The 5,925-nt window shown below is 31.2% G+C and overlaps 1 protein-coding gene across 6 annotated transcripts in view; it reads left to right on the forward strand.

The window, feature by feature from the left end:
- The window catches only part of LOC108738717 (venom dipeptidyl peptidase 4), a 102,025-nt gene that overhangs the window by 58,068 nt on the left and 38,032 nt on the right, over window positions 1-5,925 (forward strand). The window contains exon 1 of one of the 6 annotated variants that reach the window (XM_018472264.2): window positions 4,774-4,859. The exons of the other annotated variants lie outside the window; for them this stretch is intronic. The gene's annotated coding sequence lies outside the window, so the exon portion shown is untranslated. Of the gene's footprint in view, window positions 1-4,773; window positions 4,860-5,925 lie in introns of those variants that run through there. 6 annotated transcript variants of the gene reach the window in all.

The raw sequence follows: 5,925 nt of genomic DNA on the forward strand, positions 1-5,925 counted from the left end.
ATAATACATAATTTAACCGAGAGAGAATCATTACCAAATATGAGTGTCAGAAACTAGGCCGATGGCAGTGTCAGAAACTACAACACAAGAAATTTTAAGTGTCAGAAACTGGGTCTTCAAACATCACTTTTTAAATCATTAATTAAAATAACTAATTCGCTTCAAATAATTATATCGCGTATATGAGTTTTTCTAGAAACTCTGAACTTGTTTATAGTATAAAAATTATTTATTCTAATTAAATATTATTTTAGTTATCGTAATATAATTTCAGCTGTCAATCTTAGAGTGTCAAAAACTGGGCCTTTTACCTTAGTGGTAAATTCGGCCGGTCATTACGACATGTAGGTAGAAATTAGGGTCAAAATGTAAATTCGACCGCTCTGTTCAAATTTACCGAATTGTGTATGTAAATTTGGCTAGAAAAATTGCTTCTATATGTTTATCGGGGAGAACATTTGTCTTCTACATATTGCTTCAAATATTTAGTTATTCAAATAAAAGGGATATTAAACCACAATAAAACAATTCTTTATCAAAGAAAGTAGCAGTTCCCTTTAGTAATGCCATTATCATACGTGTGTATTAACATGTAGTCATCTTTAATAAAATACACTGACTTTGTTTATAAATTTTAAAACCGTATACAATAGTCATGTGATGTTAGTTTCAGGTTTAAATTAATAAATGTCACTCCAGGTAGGTAGTGCCACTTCTTAATTTAGATGTAAAAAATATTTGTAGCTTCTGAGTTAGTTACACAATATTGTCGACCATAAAAGCAATCAGTATGTTAGTTTATAACATATTTATTGAGAAATTCCTATATGAAATATAGGATATACTATATTCATTAATTCATTTATTCATTAGGTAATTCATTCATATTTATCCCAATTTAGCACAGTATTTTTTTTCGAGTTTATTGATTTGGAATTATAAAATTTAAATTCAGTTGCAGAATATAAGTAACTATAGACGGCCGTGGTGAACGTCATTTATAGGAAATTGCTACTAACTGTGAGTTCTTTAATGTTTAACAAATTCCTTTCCTTTTAAGGATATCCATTTAACAAACAGCATAGGGAATGATTCTCTGTTGTCATTTACTCTGCTTAATTGTTTTACAATGTGTGTACATAATATGGTTATTTGTATTTTATTCGCATCAATTTCTAATACTACTTTCTAGAAAAAATGATTTCTAAACACTGTTCGATGTGTTCGAAGAATAAATTTTGCATGGTGTTGTAATTGTATTAACAACACTTTCCTTACGTAATAGAAATAGATAAATAATACTACGACTCGAACCATAAATCAACATCATTGTTACTTTCTAGTTTACCTTATCAAAATTCATAATGCTGTTATTACTTTTTTCGCGATTTTCAAAAAATATTGGATGTTGTTTAATATATTTATGGCTTTTTCAGAATACATCTTCGAGAAGCTTCAGTGTATTTTAGGTTCATTATTGATATCGCTTATACTGTTTGAGTGGACAGTCCTTTTATAGGCGCTGTCCATCCTCGAAAAGTATCCTCCTATACTTCCTTTACTTTATCTATCGATGTGCCCCTTCCAATGTCTTGGATGTGCGTTGGCAAAATCGTAGGCAGGGAGAAAAAAGCTCATTATATTCTCGACTCTTGTTCATTAAACATACTTTTTCATACAGTACCTGCCAAAAGTTTTGTTCAATCATGAATAGTAGTGCGAGTCGAAAACAAGCGTTAAAGCCTTTAATATGTCTTCAAATATAAATAAACATCTCGTTGATATTTTCAGTAGTAAATGGTACCAATAACAGCACATTTGAGCAATGCAATTGTAGTGGATAAAATGGTCAATTTTTCCGTGCAGTACTGTACGGATTATACGCTCCTCACCAGTTAAGAGTTTGGCCGAGAGTTGTCTCCTTTCTTTTCTGGCCTAGTGCTGTTCTTTTCTACTTTGCGCCGGTCAAACTGAAGGTCACATCGCTACAGAAACTAAACGAAGTATACCTGTCCTCACTTTCATATTTAAAACTAATTTCTTAATCTATGTAATCAGAAATGCCGCGCTAAACTGTTAGGCATCATACTATGTTACAGTTAGAAAAGATGCGACTATGAAACAAATCCAGCAGTTAAAGAGTTTTTGAAGTGAAACTTTTTATAGGACACTGTGGGAGTTTCGGCATGACAGTTAACTCGTAGAGCTAATAAATCTGTTATACTCCTTGTCCTTTTCTAATTGTCATTCACTTAAGCAGAGTGAGAGAGACGGAAAAAGTATACGAAGATCCGCACAAAGAAGAGACGCCGAGAATAGTCGCCAGTCATACATACATGACATCCGAGAGAATGTACGTGAAATTTAATTTTCTTAAAAGAAAGATGAATAATACGATTTTTCTTATTCATGTGATACATTCTAAGACTTAAGACGATACGTTCCAGTCTCTAATGTTTGTGGCCCTTTAAAAGTTTAAAAAATAATTTTAATCTAAATTAGAAAAATATATTTTGCTTCAAATTAGAACGGTAAATGATGTTATAATTGAAGGATGTACAAGAGTAAAATAGGTAACAATACCGTAAAGTGAACACCTCCCCTCGCAAATAGTTCTAACAAAAATTTGTTAAAAGAAAATTAAGTTTTAGACAACTTTTCGTTTGAACCATCTACTAAGGCAGCTACTCCCTTTAAGACGTATTTATCTATTTTACTCTCCCTCATCGTTCAATTATAATAACATTTACCGTTCTAACATTAAGCAAAGCATTATTCATTCATATAATTCATCTTTACCTTAATTTAATTTCCATTATCAATTCAAGATTTCACAAGTATTCGCAGTGTGGTATTATATTATAATAAGTTAATTTCGTGTTTTGTTCAGTGAAAAAATATTTTCTTAATGCTTATTAATATGAAACGATGAGTTATTTATAGTCAAACTTTGAAACTCTAATTATTTAATACTTAACAGAAAAAAAAATTGACGCAATGAACGATGGTTTTTTTTTTAAATACATAACATTCTTGTAAAAATTCTACATCAAGCTAGTTAAATTTCTCGTTCCATGAAGAAGGTTTTTTATAAACAAACTTATTATTGTGCAGGAACAAGTTTATATAATAACAGATTCTGACACAGACTTACTAAACTATAATTATGAAAATCTGAGACTTTGTTGGTAAACATGAGTTTTTATAAAGTAATAAGGACTTAAATAAAAGGTATTTCCTTTCTCTCATTAGGTTTTTTAATTAGGTAGTGTTGGAATGCGTTTTCGAGTACTTACATATATATGAAATAATTTGAACATTAGATAAGATGGAAGAATTAGATTGATGAATTTGTGTCAGATTTGTATAATAATAAAATGTGTGGCAATGGTTTATGATATAAGAAGTACCATTTGGTTATTCATGGAATGTTTATGATTCATGGAAGTTGTAAATTTGAACACTTTGGCTGATTCCAATTAGTAGAATAAGAAGTCATTTTTGTTCTCTTTTCTCAACATGAAAAAAACAATTTTTTTTTTAACTTTTTAATTCTATTTCCTATTCCGGTGCTAACGTGTATACGGAGTCAGGGATTTTTTCAGGGGTGTCTTGATTTATTTGATAATTTTTTTCAGAATGTTTGTAGTTTTTTTTACAGGCTTTGTCGTAAAGAGCATTGTTAAAGGGGAGTAATCCTTATTTTCTTTTATTGTTATGCATTTCATAAAGAGTGAGATCAAAATCTAATTCGTGGGCATTCAAATTATATAGATCATAGACAAATGTAAAGGGAGTATATTCGGCAGTCGAGTAATTACTACTGAGCTTTTGTACTGGTGTAATATGGAAATTATGCAATGTAACCGAATAAATTCTTTTAGGTACCGTAAAATTGTTGAATTCACTTTTATTGTGTATACTTATCTGATTGGGATAGTTGTGATACGAGAAGTAATGACGAAGCTTGTTATGTATGATAATAGCATTTTTGTTATTAATAAAATATGCCTGAGAATATCTAAAGGTCGTGGGCGCGGCGGAAAAGAAAAGATTGGAAATTTTCGAAATGTGGTATTACAAGCGAATGATGAGGATACCGTGGATAGAGAAGGTTAGAAATGAAGAGGTATTAAAAAGAATAGGAGAACAGAGGACTCTATGGAATTCAATAAAAAATAGGCGAGATAGGTTGGTAGGACACCTTCTCAGGCATGAAGGTTTAGTCAGACATATTGTAAGCAGAAACAGGAATTAATAGTAGTAAATGTAGGCCTGGATTAGATTACTGCTCACAAATAGTTAAGGATGTGAGTTGTTCTAATTTTAGGAAAATACGAACATTAGCTTAAGATAAGGTGCGTGTCCAACCAGTCTTAGGACTGACGACCTTATGATGATAATGTACCTTACACAAATTTTCCTAAACCTACGACCCCCCCTCCCCCTTGAAAATTCAATTCATTTCGAGTTTTTCGAAATAAAAGTTTATTTTTTCCGTACTATTTATTCAAATTGCACAAAACTATTCTAATGACATTAAAATTATTTAGCTATTTCATTAATCGGAAAATTTATGAGAATTTGTGGGTACTGTAACCAGTTTGTAAAAAACTCTGTTTAATTTGTATTAATCTATTGTTAAAAGCATATGATAACTATACATTGTTAAATTTACAACATTATTTTTTTATCTGTCGACATTATCAGTTTATAATTCATTATTCAAAAGTTTATCCTTGTTACTTCTTATCATGATAACCATTAATGATCCAATTATCGTAGTGTTTTAGTTTATTGGTAGGTATTTCTTACATAGTTTGTGTTACCGTAATAAGCGTCATTTCTGTTTTTCAAAGGTAAGTTTTTACATTATTACGGTTTTTACATTATACCACTATCATTGTTTTCTGTAAACAATTCATTAGCCTGAATTCGTGTTAGATACATGTTCATTTCAAATTAAATCGCATACAACAACTATTCAACGGTGGATATTTCGTAATACTAATTTTTTCAATTGTTATAACCACTAACAGCGTTGTTGGTAATATTATCAATTTTTGTACTGTCATTTCTGAGACCGTATGGTTAAAATTTCAATTAATTCTTAATTAATATACATATCCGTTATTCTTGAAGCATCAACTTTGTTTTCTTTTGTATATGTATGTATACAGGGTGTTTTACTGTGACCACCAATCAGAATATTTTGGTAACTACTCCGATTTAAATTTTGAATATGTGTACAATGGTGTTATGGGGTATGCCTTCTCAATTAAAATAACGGCATCTGTGTAGCACTTCCGGCTGTACCGGAAGTTGACGCCAACTTCATTATTTTAAATGGGACATCTTGTATATTACGACGATTTTGAATTCTACTTATTATTTTAGGTAGACTTTCATAATTAAATAAGGAAAATGAAAATGCGTATTCAAATCGAGAAGGAAATCAACTGTAGTATAGTAGACCAATAGATCACAGATAACAATCGTAAAAAAAAAACAAAATAAACAATAAATAAATAACGATAACAGCTGATAATAATTAAATGTATTAGTTTAATGGTTCGAGGTGTTACACATGAGCTTACCGAAAGGGTAAACAATTGCTTATAGCTAAATAGGGGGCATATCAAACAATTGAAATACGTATTCGAAAATACCACAAATGGCGTGGTGAGCGCCATCTGTAGTACGATGCTACATTTGAGGATTACGTATGCTCCAACAAGGTCCATTTAAAAATATGGATATCTACTTGCTGAAACTAATCCCGGCGTAGCTCACCTCAACGTGATAGGCACGTTACCATAATCGAACAAAACAATTCGAAGTGGTCTGTATTCCGTCGAAACTGCCAGACGCGGATCGCGATTTCGATCTTTTTGGATCTCATCAGCGCGTCGCAGGCAGCTCCGA

Source organism: Agrilus planipennis, unplaced genomic scaffold, assembly GCF_000699045.2.
Source record: "Agrilus planipennis isolate EAB-ADULT unplaced genomic scaffold, Apla_2.0 scaffold207, whole genome shotgun sequence".
Taxonomy (NCBI): domain Eukaryota; kingdom Metazoa; phylum Arthropoda; class Insecta; order Coleoptera; family Buprestidae; genus Agrilus; species Agrilus planipennis.